The 16,365-nt window shown below is 47.2% G+C and overlaps 1 long non-coding RNA gene across 2 annotated transcripts; it reads left to right on the top strand.

Moving 5' to 3' along the window:
• Positions 1-3,770: 3,770 nt before the first annotated feature.
• Positions 3,771-13,811, top strand: LOC103888616 (uncharacterized). Of its 2 annotated transcripts, XR_010136325.1 has the most exons (4): positions 3,771-4,054; positions 5,714-5,852; positions 9,428-9,562; positions 13,034-13,354. It is a non-coding gene; the product is annotated as an uncharacterized LOC103888616 (long non-coding RNA). The 2 variants fall into 2 exon arrangements; XR_010136324.1 differs by lacking the exon at positions 9,428-9,562 and having other exon boundaries at positions 13,034-13,811.
• Positions 13,812-16,365: the final 2,554 nt, after the last annotated feature.

Below are 16,365 nucleotides of genomic sequence, written 5' to 3'. Positions count from 1 at the left end.
TGCAGCTTACAGCAGTGGCTTTCAAAAAAGCACACATTGTCCTTTCAGCCACTAGATTGCTGGTTCTCAAGCTTTAGCCCCTGGGGGAGGGGGAGCTGTTGAAACAGACTGCTGGCCCCACTCCCCTGGAGTTTCTGATTCTGCAGCTGCTCTGGCGTGGGGCCTGAGAATTTGCATTCTCAGACGTTCCAAGGTGATGCTGATGCGGCTGGTCTGGAGTCCAGGCTTTGAGAAGCACTGCCCTTGATCACTGGTTCTCAACTGTGGCTGTACCTTAGCGTGGATCAGGGGGATGCCTCAGCCAGCTCTGAGACCTGGATCACACTCTTGGAGATTCTGAGGGTACAGCTCCGACACTGGGAGTTTTCCAAGCTCCCAGTTGATTCTAATGTGCAAGCCCAAATTGAGAACCGCTGCCCTGAGTAGAGGGAGGAGAGCTAAACGGGCCTCCTCGTTCAGTGGGCCTGCCTGTAGCATCCACCACACCCACCAGCAACTAAGAGCAGGCAGCTGTGGGCAGGGGTTTGAGAAAGCCCTATCATTGCTAACAATAATAAAAGCTAGCATTTCTGAAATGTTCACACAGGCCAGGCACTTTCTTCAATACTTTACATCTAATAGTTCACGAAATCCTCATAACAACCCCATGAGATGATAATGGTATTATTTGCAGTTTACATTTCAGCCTGATATACAAAGAAGTTAGGTCACTTATCAAAGGTCAAACAGCCAGAAAGTAATGGAGTCTGGATTTCAAAACAGCATACCCACCTCAGTTCTTTTTTTGAAACAGAGTCTCACTCTGTTGCCCAGGCTGGAGTGCAGTGGAACGATCTTACCTCACGGCAACCTCTGCTTCCAGGTTCAAGTGATTCTCCTGCCTCAGCCTCCAGAGTGGCTGGGACTACAGGCACATACCACCACACCTGGCTAATTTTTGTATTTTTAGTAGAGACAGCGTTTCCCCATATTGACCAGGCTGGTCTCGATCTCCTGACCTCAAGTGATCTGCCCGCCTTGGCCTCCCATAGTGCTGGGATTACAGACGTGAGCCACCACACCTGACTGGGTCCTAGTTCTTGACCACTGGGCTAAGCAGAATGTATTTATGATTAATTATTGTGAAATTTAAAAAAAAGGTTTCGTGGGAGAAAAACTCATTTTGTGTCTACTCTTTGCTCTGGAAGCCTTTCAGGGGCATTGGGCCAAATATGATACAATGCTGACTTTAAAATATTTGATTTACCTTTTCCAAAGCACATTTGCAGATGTGATCTTATTTTGACGGCCCCAACAACATGATCTTTCTCTACCTCTCTTCCCTCAACGCCTGCTCCAGTGAAATAAACAACTTCACCATTCATTTCAACTGACCCAACATTTACTAAGTATGTACTTTGTGCCAGCCACCAGGCTACAGCTTGAGGACATAGAGATGTCAAGACCCTGAGACTCAGAGAGGCAGTGACCTGGCCAGGGGTGAGTTAAAGGCAGAGCCTGGGCCCGGCTCATCTAACGCTCTCATCTTGGAGGAGCTGAGGGATGAAGAGGAAAGGAAGGTGGTCCTGCAGGAGCTGCAACAGTGCTCTTGCCTGCTTTGGGACTGGCATGGCCTCTGATGGCTCCTGGAGAAAAGACTCCAAGTTGGGAGCTGGCAGGAATTAGGAGAGGGGCATGAATGCCCACACTTAGAGCAAGAATTTATGAGCTCCTGCTCAGACAAAAGCCTTGGCCCAGCTCCTTCTGGCCTCCACGTACCCTCACCCCTTCTCTACCCCCAGGCAGGCAGCTTTCCTATCTAAAAGGGCAATTACTCCAAGCAACCAGGAAGGTCAGAACCGGGGACAAATTTCCCAACATGACTCTGGTCTGTTGGGACCTCCAAATGACAGTATATTCACAATTCTTGCGTCTGTTCATAATGTTAATGTGTAAATGTGAACATAGTAAATAACCACAATTTTTGTTACCCTGTTAGGGGCACATCTCTTTTTTTTAACCATATCCAGAGGCCTTAAAAAACAGAAGTGGTCCAGGCCACTCTCCACCTCTGAGAGGCTCTGCTGAGAGATCAGGGGACAGTGGCCCAGAGAGGAATGACTTGCCCGAGGTCACACAGCAAGCCAGTGTCAGAACCCACAAAAACCCAGGACTTCTGACTCCTACCCAGGTCTCCTTGGGGTTCTAAAGGACCCCCTCACCAGAGAAACCTGCTCGTAAATGTCCCCGTTCTTTTATTTATTTATTTATTTATTTATTTTTTTTTTTTGAGACAGAGTCTCGCCCTGTCGCACAGGCTGGAGTGCGGTGGTGTGATCTCGGCTCACTGCAAGTTCCGCCTCCCGGGTTCACGCCATTCTCCTGTCTCAGCCTCCCGAGTAGCTGGGACTACAGGCGCCTGCCACCACGCCCAGCTAATTTTTTGTATTTTTAGTAGGGACGGGGTTTCACCGTGTTAGCCAGGATGGTCTCGATCTTCTGACCTTGTGATCCACCTGCTTCAGCCTCCCAAAGTGCTGGGATTACAGGCGTGAGCCACTGCGCTTGGCCATGTCCCAGTTCTTAAGCAGCTAATGTCTACTTACAGAGTCAGCCACCACCTTTATGCAGGCCACCCCAGCCCAGACCTCTCCCACCCAGCCCTGACCTCTCCCACCCAGCCCCACCCAGAGGTCTCACAAGCATCTCAGATGCTGAGGCTCCAACTCTGAACTAACCACCTTTCCCTTGAAATCTGCCCCACTCGTATTCCCTCTCCCACAACCTTTAGCTGCTCAAGCCAAAAACATAGGTGATACCCCAAGCAGATTCCTCTCCATCACCCCCACAACCTCCAGTAAGCCAGTAGGGCCCATCACTTCTACCTGTCTTTACCTTTCTTGAACCCATCCCTTTTCCCCTCCCTTCCACCACCACATGAAGATGACCTCATCATTTCAGCCCTCATCCATCAGAGCAACCTCTCCCCTTCAGTTCACGCTTTTCTTCGACAAGTGTGTGAACACTCACTGTGGGCCTGGCACTCTACCCTGGGCTGGGGTGCAGCATTGAGCAAGACAGCCAAGATTCTGCCACCGGCATGACTGCACGAAAACCACTTTGACCACGCTTCTCCCCTGCTCTGATCCTGGGTGGCTGCAAACTGCCCCTGGGTTCAAGTGCAAACTCCCTCATGCAGGTATTCACATTCCTGGACCTTCCAACCACCCCTGATCCTTCCGGACGAGTCTGTCATTGTGCCCTGCCCAGGCTGATCCAAACAAGCTATTGGCCATCCTCCCAAACACCAGCTCAAAGACTCCCTCCTCCACAAAGCTTCCCTGCCTGAGTCAAGCACCCCACCTGGCAGGGTGAGTTTTGCCTTCTTCTGGAATCCCATTGAAACCCAGGATTTGTGTGCCTGCCTCCCAGACTGGGCTGTGATTCCAGGCACTCAGGGGACTGAGCCATCGCCAAGCCCAGAACCTGGCACTGATGGGCATCAATGTGTTGTGTTGATGGATGGACAGACAGAGGTGTGGGTACAGCAAAGTCCAACTGCCCTTTTCATTCACTCGGCCCAGTGCCTACGCCTTTGTAGTTTTCTGGAAGTCCCTCCAGCTGTCTAACCTCCCCTGCTGACATTATGGAAGCTCATGCCCAATTCTTCTCTAAATCTGTCCCCTTCCCTTCCCCAAAGCCCAGACCGTCCTGCCTTTCCCTTGACTGGGCAACAAGTCAACAAGAACAAAGGTCTGGTGAGGCCAACCAGGGAAAGGCCAGCCCGGGTCTCTCGGGATCTCAAGCCCTCGGCCTGTGTGTGTGCCAGAGCTTCCCACAGACTCGGGAAGAAGGTGCCGGAGGCTTGCCGGGCGGCCTTGCGGTTTGAAGCAGTGAGTCACCTTCTGGCTGCAAGTCAAGGAACTCTCACTGCGCCCTTGTTTGGACAAGACGAGGAGACGCACTCAGAGTCAGAGACCCCGGCGCATAGGCAGGGGCAAGAAGAAGGGGCCACCGAGACCCCAAAAGAGTCACGGAGACAGACGGACAAAACGACCGACACAACCAGGGACAGGTACGGCACGCAGAGAGAGAGAAGGACAGAGGTAGCCAGCCCAGAACAGAGGGGGAGCGCGGGGAGCGCGGGGAGAGGAATCGCGCCGCCGGTGTAGACAGCTGGGCTCCCTGGCCACGCTCTGTCCTCCCCCTCGCGGCTCCCACCGCAGGCCCGGACCCAGACGTGGACAAAAATGGAGCCAATGGGCTTCCAGACCGGAACATTACCTCACCAGAACCGGCTGCCATTGGCCGGCGCCCCCGCCGGGGCGGGCTGTTGCTATGACAGCCCAGGCCGGCGTTGCAGAGGGATGCTCCGAGGAAGCTCCGGGGGAGAGAGCCGCGTCCACACCTCTTTCCAGACTATGATGGGGCCCAGAGACCCCTCCCCTCCGACTGAGCCCCAGAGACCCCCTACTCAGGCCAGAAGGGGAAAGCCGAGCTCCTGCTTGCCCAGGCATCAGAATTCCTGTAAAGATGCCCATTCGGCCCTCTCCCTCAACCTGGCGCACAGTCCCTTGCCAAGACCACTCCGCCCCCACAACCCTGGAACCACTCACTCATCCATACACCCTGCAGACAGCAATGAGCACCCTCCAGCATCCAGGTGCAGCTGGGGTCTGCAGAGGCAAAGATGAGTCCACCTCCACCCCTGCCCTCACAAAGCTCCCCCAGTCTGATCAAGCAAGCAGTCCAGGAGAAAATGGCAAGGCAGTGTGTTAAGGATTAAAATAGAGGGAGCACGGGGCTGTGGGAACACAGAGGAGGGGTCCCTACTCAACCTACCGAATCAGGAGGACTGCAGGGAGAAAGGGATACAGAGCCAGGACCTGAAAGAGCCAGATGAGGAAGGGTGGGGAAGGGATTCTCAGCAGAGGGGACGGCCTGCGCAAAGACTGGAGGCAGTAAAAAGCAAGGAACACTCGAGGCACTATGGCAGGAAATTAGATGGTGGGGGTGGGGGTGTTGGAGAGGAGGAGTTTAAAGTAAAGCTGAAAAGGGAAGCAGGAACGAGATCCCAAAGGGCTTGAATGTCGTGCTAAGTGATCTTGGACCACATTCTCAGGCAGTTGGGTGATGGAAGGGGAGAGGGCTATGATTAGGTTTGCATTTTAGGAAGATCTCCACTCTTGCAGCTGTGTGGAGGATGGGCTGGAGGGGACTAGGAGACCAGTCATTGCAGGGACTGGGGAAAGTCAGGGCAGGGGAGACTAAGGCCCCCAGCTGGAGTAGAGATGGAGAGACCCAAACTCAGGAGGAGGTGTAAAGGACGTGGAGCCATAGTTCAGGTGACTGAGGAGATGGCACCAGCTCACCTGGGAAGCTCTGAGGGCTTCTCTGGCAGCCAGATAGGATCATTGCTCTCCTTCCATATGATATTTGTAACAGCTTGTGTATGCAACTTTTGTTTCAAGAGTCATGCTGCATTGAAAAGATGTCTATCTCTTTTCACATCTCCCCACCCCCTACACACACATACACACACATGCACACACACAGAGGCTGTGATTCACCTCCGTTCCCAGCACTCAACACAGAGCTTCGTCCCAAGCATGCTTCCACAAATCCGAACCCCCATCAGCCCCCTCCCCATTACCCTTACCCCAGCCTCCACCCATCCCTCCCAGCCTCTACCCTTCCTTTCCAAACTCCATGCACCTGCTTCCCATCTCTTTAGTCATGTTGTAGCCACCACCTAGGAGCTGGGACTGCCCACCTGCTCACCATGTCCGACATTCCTATCACCCCTCAGCAGGGAGGAAAAGTTGCCTATCTGTTGGGTCAGATTTCTGAAGACTGATGAGGCCCATTTTCTGGTAAGCGGGGTCATTACAGTGCAATCATTGGGTTGTTATGAGAATTAAATAAGGTTTGTTGCCTGGTACATGTAACTATCCAATAAATCAGCTATAGTAATGACATTATTATGGGTGTTAGAGGAGGATGGAGAGGGCTGGTGAGGACTCCAGTGTGGCACAGCCCTGCTTTGGGATACCGGTATTTGCTTCACTCACTACAGAGTAGTGTCTTGACTTCTCATTTGTCACACGTACTTGTTATTCACTCTCTCGAGGAAAAACATGAAACAAAGTAGATGGTGGGACAAGAGTCCTGGGTTTTTGTTTTTATTATTATTATTATTATTTGAGACAGAGTCTCACTCTTGTCACCCAGGCTGGAGTGCAATGGCATGATCTCAGCTCACTGCAACCTCTGCCTCCCAGGTTCAAGCGATTCTCCTGCCTCAGCCTCCAAGTAGCTGGGATTACAGGCAGGTGCCACCAAGCTCGGCTAATTTTTGTATTTTTAGTAGAGATGGGGTTTTGCCATGTTGGCCAGGCTGGTCTTGAACTCCTGATCTCAAGTGATCCACCCGCCTCGGCCTCCCAGAGTGCTGGGATTACAGGCGTGAGCCACCATGCCCAGCTGAGTCCTGGATTTTTGTCATAATACCACGTGAATACCATCAAACTCTCACAGAAATCCCTGATGCAGTGGTTACAGATGTCCTCTCCCAATGAACCAAGACAGGACAATTGAGTGGCTTCTTAAATGTCGAAAGAATCAACTCAGATCTTCCAATTAAGGAATCTTCAGGATGTCAGAGCTGGCAATGCCCTTAGAATCCTCTTATTCAACCTTTGGTTTGACATATGAGGAAACTGAGAGCCAGAGAAGGCAAGTGACTGCCCAGAGTCACACAGTTGGGTAGCAGAACCAGAGTCTTTTTAGGCACCCAGTTTCCCCCTCACTGCACTTTCCCAAATCTGGTCTGTCTTGCAACTGAACAGTGACTAGAACCTCCTCTAGCCAGGGCACATGTAGGGCCTTCACATACTGTTACATTAAACATTCACGACAGCCCTGCAGGATGGCTATTGTTATTCGTATCTGAAAGGTCCAGAGAGAGAAAGTATCTCCTCCAAGACCACACAGTGTTACTGAATTGAACCCAGGCCTGTCAGGTTCCAAGGCCCACATTCTTGGCATAGCAGTGTGTTAACTCTAGGACTGCTCCGGTGGTTTATTTAGAGCTTGTGGGCATCAGAGTGATTTGCCAATATAATCACTAAAAGAAGAAGAGGTGAATCTGCTACTTGATGAAAACAAAAGAGGGCCTAGAATCTTCTGCACATCAGTGCTTCATGTACCTGCCCTATTGTGTGGAAGCACTCCTCTAAAAGCAGTAGGAGTCAAAGGGTTATGCCCCATCTGAGGGTCTAGAAGAGAACCAGCTAGGAGACTGCTTTCCCAGCTAGGCTTGGGCAAATTTTCTGAGTGAGGCACCATGATCCATGTTCTCTGAGTAGAGGGTCCTCGGAAGGAAACACAGGAGAGTATGTTTTTATTTTTATTTTTATTTTTACTTTTATTTTGAGATGGACTGTCATTCTGCTGCCCAGGCTGGAGTGCAATGGCATGATCTTGGCTCACTGCAACCTCCACTCCCAGGTTCAAGCGATTCTCCTGCCTCAGCCTCCCAAGTAGATGGGATTACCAGTGCCTGCCACAATGCCCAGCTAATTTTTTGTATTTTTAGTAGAGACACGATTTCACCATGTTGGCCAGGCTGGTCTTGAACTCCTGACCTCAAGTGATCCACCCACCTCCGCCTCCTAAAGTGTTAGGATTACAGGCTAGAGTATGTTTTAATGAGGTCTCTGCATGAGTATGGATCTTGAACTCATCATAGGTTCAGGATCTCTTGCAGAAAAGGCCAAGTGGGTGATATCTATAAGGACAAATCAACTGCATTAACTTCATTGTCACTGGAGGCTCCCACAGCACAGTGCCCTACAGCCTTTTCCAGCCTTTGATGGAGGAAGGGCAGTGTCCCTCAGCACTGGAAGAGATGCCATCCTTTATAGCAAAAAATGGATTGTTCTACATCTTCAAGAGGTTCTATTTCTAGCTCTAGAAAACACTATGACTGTTGATCAGCAAAAAATTTTGCTGTATCTGGCTCTGGAAATATCTCTGTCCTTGGCTCTGGAAAATATTCCAGAGACATTTATAGTCCCACAACATTGTTGGCTCCAGGGAAAACTCCATGGCTCCACAGGACTTTCTGCTCCTAGTTTTGGAATTCTGCAGCCTGTTTCTGGAAGACCCTTCCTCACCGGTTTTGCACTGTCCTGCCCTCCTGGCTCCAGATTATCCAATCCCATTTCTGAAGGACGCTCTGACTGTGAAGCCAAAGAACTCTCTATACATGGCTCTGGAGGGCTGATTCTCTGTAAAGATGGAGGACCACTTGACTGGCCTGGAAGACTGACTGTCCATACTCTTCTTCCAAGATCTGGACTTGACATCCCTGGCCCAAAAAGATTGACTATATAGGGACCTGAAGGGCCTCTCTAGCTGACATGCTGTAATATCATATTTCACAAGTGCTGTCTTGACCCAGTTTTGAGATCCTGGCTAAAACCTCTCAATTCCTCCTTGTGGGCACTTTGCTCAGCCTACACCTTAACCCCTCCAAACTCTAGGCATGGAGCTGTCTGTGCCCCTGGATCTAGACAACTCTTTGGAATAATCTTCATTCCTGGCTTCTGGAGTAGGAGGGGGAAATTTGGATAGGTTGGAGGGATGGGAAGATAAGAGGAAGCATGGAATGGTTGCTGTGGCATCTGTTCTGATCAGCAACCTGAGCTGGATATAAGCTCCATGGTCACAGGTTAGAGGCCACAGTTGTTCAAATTTCATTTACATGAGCAGCCTGATGAGGTTCTGGGTTCAACAGGAAGAACTAATTTTGGCTCTGCAGTGCATGAGGACTAGAGTGGGGGAAATGGAAGCTGTTCTCCCCATAGCTGTTGACCCGAGGAAGGTTCATGGAGTCTGAAGGTGAGGCATCCTGGCCAAGATGTGCAGCATGATGGGCCCTGGCCAAGCCACTTTATGGCCAGAAACATGGACAAGTGGAGCCGGGGCAGAAAAGAGGGCACATGACAAAATTCCCATGAGGTCTGCAGTCAGGGCCATTCAAGGGTCTCTCTTAACATGCCAAACACCCATACCCCATTCCTGGCCTTCTACATTCCTCCTGGAATCATCAGCCCTAGAAGTTTAAAAATTGCATATCCCAGCCAGGCACAGTGGCTCACGCCTGTAATCCCAGCACTTTGGGAGGCCGAGGCAGGCAGATCACGAGGTCAGGAGTTCGAGACCAGCCTGACCAAAATGGCGAAACCCCACCTCTACTAAAGATACAAAAATTAGCCAGGCATGGTGGTGGATCCCCATAATCCCAGCTATTCGGCTGAGGTAGAAGAATCGCTTGAACCCAGGAGGCAGAGGTTGCAGTGAGCCGAGATCTCACTACTGCACTCCAGCCTGGGTGACAGAGTGAGACTCTGTCTCAAAAATTAAAAAAAATTACATTTCCCAGACATCCTTCCAGTTGGATTTCAACTGGGTTCTGCCGATGGGATGTATCCATGTGAGATTCTGGAACTAACATCAGAGAGAGTCCAAGCTTCTAACTTTTATCAGTGGCAGTGACAACAGTCAAGCAGCATTGATGGTGAGTACAGGCTTGTGAGCCCAAAATGACACCACATTTCTTTTTCACTCCACTGGTCCTTCCAACGTTTTCATAACCAGTTCCCTAAATTAAATCACTTTGTCTGAAGTACCTAGAGTGGTTTCTGTTTACCTGACACTTATTGAAGATTTATGAGTACCTACTATGTTCTAAGATGTTCTAAGAATTAGGACTATGAGACTGAACAAGAGTGGAATAGTGGATGGGGTCAGAGAGATTGGCAGGAGCAAAGCCATACAGGACCTTTTAAGCCATAGGAAGAAGTTTGGGTTTCAGTCTGATTTCAATGCTAAGAGCATCTTATTCAGGGAAGGGAAGGATGTGATTTATGACTTGGGCTCTATGACAGGTGAAGTCTAGCAGGCTGTAATAGAAAGGAGGGAGAGAGGGGGCTATTTGAAGACTTCAAGCTGGAGATGACAGACTAAAGCTGGTGGGGAGGGGCTTACTGTTACAACATTAGGGTCTGACGATGGTAGAATGGACACACTGACCTCTGATGAGACGAAAAGCAGAACTCTATTACTTACAGCATCAAGTGGGAGAAAGTTGCCATGCAGGGCCATGTCCCTACATGCAACCCCCTGGTTGCACCCAGGACAGGGGAACAGCAAGCCGGAATGTAGGAGGTGGCTTCTCTACAGCAAGTGGAGTGGGGTTAGCAGGTCTAGGGGTTTCCTGTGGGTTGGGAATTTTGAGTGATTTCACAGATCCAAGGAAGAAGTGTTCATCCCTTGATGTTTAGCAAATAATTCCTGGAAGTTGGCTGTATTGTTGTGACCCAGGAGTGTTAGAGCCCAGTAAGGAAAGGGGTTGGGGTGCAAGCTGAGCAAAGTGCCCACAAAGAGGAACTGAGAGTTTTTCGCCAAGATCTCAAAATTGGGTCAAGAGAGCCCTTGTGAAATATGGTATAACAGCGTGCTAGCTAGAGAGCAGTGGGCGTGGTCAGAATCTGCTTTAGAGGTAGAGCTGATGGGACTTCCGATGGACTGGACGTGAGAGAAAGAGAAATCTTGACCACGGACTTCCAGAATCAGAGGGCTCTGATTTTGAAACCATGCCTCTCATCAGATACAAATAAAGATGTTTGATAACTTTTTTTTTTTTTTTTTTTGAGACGGACTCTCACTGTTACCAGGCTGAAGTGCAGTGGCAGGATCTTGGCTCACTGCAATCTCTGCCTCCCGGGTTCAAGCAATTCTCCTGCCTCAGCCTCCCGAGTAGCTGGGACTACAGGCACAAGCCACCACATCCAGCTAATTTTTGTATTTTTAGTACAGACCGGGTTTCACCATGTTGGCCAGGATGGTCTCGATTTCTTGACCTCGTGATCTGCCCCCCTCGGCCTCCCAAAGTGCTGGGATTACAGGCGCGAGCCACCGTGCCGGGCTGTTTGATAATCTTTTAAAAACTTATTCAAATAAATGAAGAGCTAACAAGATGGTAAGAAATAACCAGGGCTAGTTGGAAGGAAATATATAAGAACCCAGAGAGGAAAACGATCATAGAAGCCACTTTTGCCCTGAGAACACTGACCAAGAATAATGAAGAATAGGCACAAACAGTATCAAAAATAAACGGCGGGTACGTCACCACCGATGCTATAGACATCAAAAAGAAGAGAATGTGGGCCGGGCGCAGTGGCTCACGCCTGTAATCCCAGCACTTTGGGAGGCCGAGGCGGGCAGATCACGAGGTCAGGAGATCGAGACCATCCTGGCTAACACGGTGAAATCCCATCTCTACTAAAAGTACAAAAAATTAGCCGGGCGTGGTGGCGGGCGCCTGTAGTCCCAGCTACTCCGGATGCTGAGGCAGGAGAATGGCTTGAACTCGGGAGGCGGAGCTTGCAGTGAGCCGCGATTGCGCCACTGCACTCCAGCCTGGGCGACACAGCGAGACTCCGTCTCAAAAAAAAAAAAAAAAAAAAGAAGAGAATGTGATGAAAAACTGCATGCCAATACATTTGAAATTTTAAATCAAATAGGTATATCCTGAGAAAAATATAGCATACTAATACTGACTCAAGGTAAAAAGAAAAAAAAATGCTACAACCACTTTGGAAAAGAGCTTTGCTTTTTCTAGGAAAGCTGAAAACTTTCTGTGACCAGCAATTATAGTCCTAGGTATATACCTTAAACAAATTTATGCATATGTGTAATCATTAAAATGTGTAGAACTACTTTTAGAAGTACAGAAGCACTGTTAATAATAGCTGGGGCTGGACACAGTGGCTCATGCCTGTAGTCCCAGCACTTTGGGAGGCCAAGGCAGGCGGATCACAAGGTAAGGCGTTCGAGCCTGGCCAACGTGGTGAAACTCTGTCTCTACTAAAAATACAAAAATTAGTTGGGCGTGGTGGCGGGCGCCTGTAATCCCAGCTACTTAGGAGGCTGAGGCAGGAGAATCGCTTGAACCTGGGAGACAGAGGTTGCAGTGAGCCAAGATTGCACCACTGCACTCCAGCCAAGGCAACAGAGTGAGACTCTGTCTCAAAATAATAATAATAATAATAGCTAGAAATTGGAACAACATAAATATTCATTAAGAGTAGAATGTGGCATATATAGTATAGTGAAATAATACGTAACAATGAAAATGTATGAACTACAGTTATACATAGCAAGATGAGAATTACAAGTATAATATTGAAAGAAAACATGAAGATGCAAAAAAAAAAAAACGTATTCTGTGATTCCAAAAATATAAAGTTCAAATATAGGCAAAACACACACACACACACACACACACACACATATATATATATGATTTATGAGAAGTTTTTGAGTGCTGGCAATGTTATTTCTTGACCTGAATGGTAGTTACATGAGTGTTTATCTTTATTTGTTAAATTATGCATTTATTTTCATGTACTTTCTGTATATAATTTCTGTTTTATGATATAAAAAGGGTTCCAGAGAATGATTAAAAGAATGGAGCTAGGCAACTGGATGAATAATGGTGCCAATTTCTGATTTGGAGAGAGTTTCAAAAAAGGAGTGGGAAGTGGGAAGATGGGGAATCCATAAATGAGATATTCATTCTTGCCATATAAATTCTGGCATGCCCGTTGGACATTCAAGAAAATATCTCAAGCCTGTAATCGAGGACTGAGTCTCAGAGGAGAGGCCCCAACTCTCCATCTCAAATGAGTGGAAGGAGGTATTTACAACAGACATAGCTGGCAAACAGCTTACATCCAGAATATATATAAAGAACTCCTGCAAATGAGTAAGAAAAAGATAGACAACTTTGTAGAAAATTGGGCAAGAGACTTGAGCACATTAGGTTTTAATGTAAGAAATTACACAACTGGGTCATTGTATGGGAATGAAGTGAAACCCAGTAGCTTTGAATCCCCAAGCTACTGGGGAATCAAGAGACTGGTCATTGCAAGGAAAGGATGGAGGATACAGAAAATTGAAACATGTATTATTGGTTGACTCCTAGACAAATGGCAAGAGTTTACAAAGTACCAGTGACGTGCCTGATAGAATCTCCCCACAAGATGGAAGCCAACTCATCAGAAGCCTGGAAAGCCCACCCAGCGTGGGACCTCTGTGGGTCCAGGATCTTGGAATGGCATCCCATGGTTTAATCTTCCAGATTCAACCAAATAAATTTACCCCACCATGTCATGGACCCAAGCTTCCTACCATGTATCCTTAGCTTAAATGCAAGATAGTGCTATTTTGTTCATCTTGATTGGAGTGAGAAATGAATAGGTCCATGCACATATATTTCTTTTACCACAACAAGATGATGAAGAAATAAATCCATAATATTGATACTTTTGTATAAGTTGTGTTTACAGTTGCAGTAAGAAATTTTATAATCGTTGATTTGCTTTATATAATTTCTGCTTGCTTTTTATGATATTTAAAACAAAATCTAAGCAACAAATTTTATGTCTGATTAGATTTACAGAAGCTGCTTAAGTGCTTAGGGATAATTTGTTCATCATACTTGTAAGTCTCCCTTGTTAGGTGTTTGAAGTGTTTGAATTGGCTAAATTAAATTTGTAATTGTAGTTTCAAATATCTAAAGGGATTTTCTTAATTAAATGTTTAAATGATGTTAAAAGTTCGTGGGAATTTAATCTATCAAATTTATGAGTTAATTGAATATGAATCAATAAACAAGTAAATGTGATCTTGCTTTTATATAAAAACTACCAAGTTCATAAATAAAATACAAAGATCCATAAGTTGAGAGGAAAAGCAAAAGAGCTAGATTCTAAGATCTATAACTTAAAAAAATTAACTATTGATTGAAATGTAAGTCATTGTAATTATCCCCACTAGCTGAAATCTCACATCTGAGTGCTTACACACAAAACAAAATGTTACCCTGAACATACTAAACAAATAAAAAAACATGTGGTAATTACTATACACATGCTCACTGCTGGAAGTATTCGTACTGCACTCAAATCCAGGTGGGAGAATGCAGCGTGTGCTACAGGTGAATCTCGGCTGTTCTCTTATGGGGATGAGGTCTTTTTCTTAATTGTTTTCCATACATTTTTCTTCCTTTACCCAGGGACCTGGAGGCCCTCCCAGCCCAGGTCCAATTCAGATGGATTCATAGTTAACATCATTAACCTATTGATTTACTTGTTTATTTACACTGCGGCACGTGTTTGTTGTGGTGCAGAAGGAAAACCTCCTTCACATCTTATACTGAATAATATCAATGGACAGAAACCTACCCACTGATTGTTTGCTTAGGGTTAAGTTACTGGGTGATTTTAAAATAATAACAATGTTTTTATTTGCTTCCATTAAAATGCTTCATTTTAGTCAGAAGTCCTTGAAGTTACTAGATAGGTGTTTAACAACGCTTTTGAGATATTTGAGCTCATTTGTTGAGAGTTGGGTGGGCCCGGAACGCCATAGACTCAAACATTTTTCCTTCCAACACATCTTCGGGAACAGATTCAGTTGATGTGGTGGAAATTCTTGTACTTCCCTTCTGGGCACAGAGCGCTTCTCAGAGAGAGAAGGAAAGCTTTGCTTCTCTCTCGTCACTGGAACATTTAATTTCCCATTTGTTTTTCATCTCTGTCTGGGAAATCTCCAGGGAGGACAACTGATTTGCCAAGAGGTGTCTTCCATTCCAGGGCCTTGGCCAAGTCACCATATTTACACTATCAGAACCTCACCTAGCCCCTTCAACAAAGGATGTAATTGTAGATATTGAGAAATGATTCCACTCTCCCTGCTTGAAGGACTGGCTTTGGGGCAGCTTTCTGAAGGCCAAGCTTCAGTTCATAGGATGTTAATACATGTCTGAGCAGATGTAGGTATTAGTTGTGCCATCCATGTTTTAACCCTTGATTTTACAGTGTGGAAACTTGAGGGTCACGGGAGGAAACCAGGCCTTCCCATGGCACCCTGTTAAATACTGTCAGACCCCAATAGGCTAGGCCTTGCTTCTCCTCACTGCCTCTATTGTATCTTACATTTATTTTTTATATGTATTTATTTATTTGTTTATTGAGACAGAGTCTCACTCTGTCACCCAGATTGGAGTGCAGTGGCACGATCTCAGCTCACTGCAACCTCCACCTCCCAGGCTCAAGCGATTCTCCTGCCTCAGCCTCCCATGTAGCTGGGACTACAGGTGCGTGCCACCACGCCCAGCTAATTTTTGTATATGTATATATATATATAGAGAGAGAGAGAGACAGGGTTTCTCTCTTGTTGCCCAGGCTGGAGTGCAATGGCGTGATCTTGGCTCACTGCAACCTCCACCTCCCAGGTTCAAGCGATTGTCCTGCCTCCAAGTAGCTGGGACTACAGGCATGCGCCACCATTCCTGGCTAATTTTTGTATTTTTGTAGAGACAGGGTTTCACCATATTAGCCAGGCAGGTCTCAAACTCCTGAACTTGTGATCCGTCTGCCTCTGCCTCCCAAAGTGCTGGGATTACAGGTGTGAGCCACCACGCCCGGCCTGTATCTTACATTTATTAGAAGGCTTTGGACCTGGCACAGAGGTTCACCCCTGTAATCTCAGCACCTTGGGAGGCTGAGGCGGGCAGATCACTTGAGCTCAGGAGTTCAAGACCAGACTGGGCAACATGGTGAAACCCCGTCTCTAAAAAAAAAAAAAATTAGCCAGGTGTGGTGGCATGCACCTGTGGTCCCAGCTACTCAGGAGGTTGAGGTGTGAGGATTGCTTGAACCCGGGAGGCGGAGGTTGCAGAGAGCCAAGATTGTGCCACTGTACTCCAGCCTGGATGACAGAGTGAGACGCTGTCTCAAACCAAAAAAAAAGAAACAAGAAAACTTCTACCTTTTAGTTTCCATGCTGGGGAGCTTTGCACACATGGCTATATTATTGCCATGTGTCAAACAAGGACACTAAAGCCCAGGTCAAGTAACTTGTCCAAGGATCCCAACATGATTCTGATGATGCCAAAGTCCTTATTTATTCCAAAACCTAGGTTTATTGACTGCTACTTATTTAGAGCACCTGAACAAGTTACCGAGAAGTTACCAACATAAAGATGAAAGGAGGAGAAGTTAACACTGGTCGACAACAGAGGCCCCAAAGTCCATTACATGCATAGAATTCATGCAGATAACTTGATTGCAGACTTTTGTTTTCACAATAGTAAAATCACTCAATGAGTTTTCACTCTGACCTTGGGGGCCTAGAACCTGATTGTCTTTGGGGGTAGATTTATCAGCTGAGACACGGTGAGATTTGTCACACTCTGTCTGGAAGCTGCAACCAAGGAGAGAGAGGTTTGATGGGGTCTCAGTATGAACGGAG

The sequence above is a fragment of the Pongo abelii genome, chromosome 1 (genome assembly GCF_028885655.2).
Source record: "Pongo abelii isolate AG06213 chromosome 1, NHGRI_mPonAbe1-v2.0_pri, whole genome shotgun sequence".
NCBI classification, from domain to species: Eukaryota; Metazoa; Chordata; class Mammalia; order Primates; family Hominidae; genus Pongo; species Pongo abelii.
The sequence above is the reverse complement of the archived record's forward strand: the minus strand, read 5'-3'. Positions and strand labels throughout refer to the sequence as shown.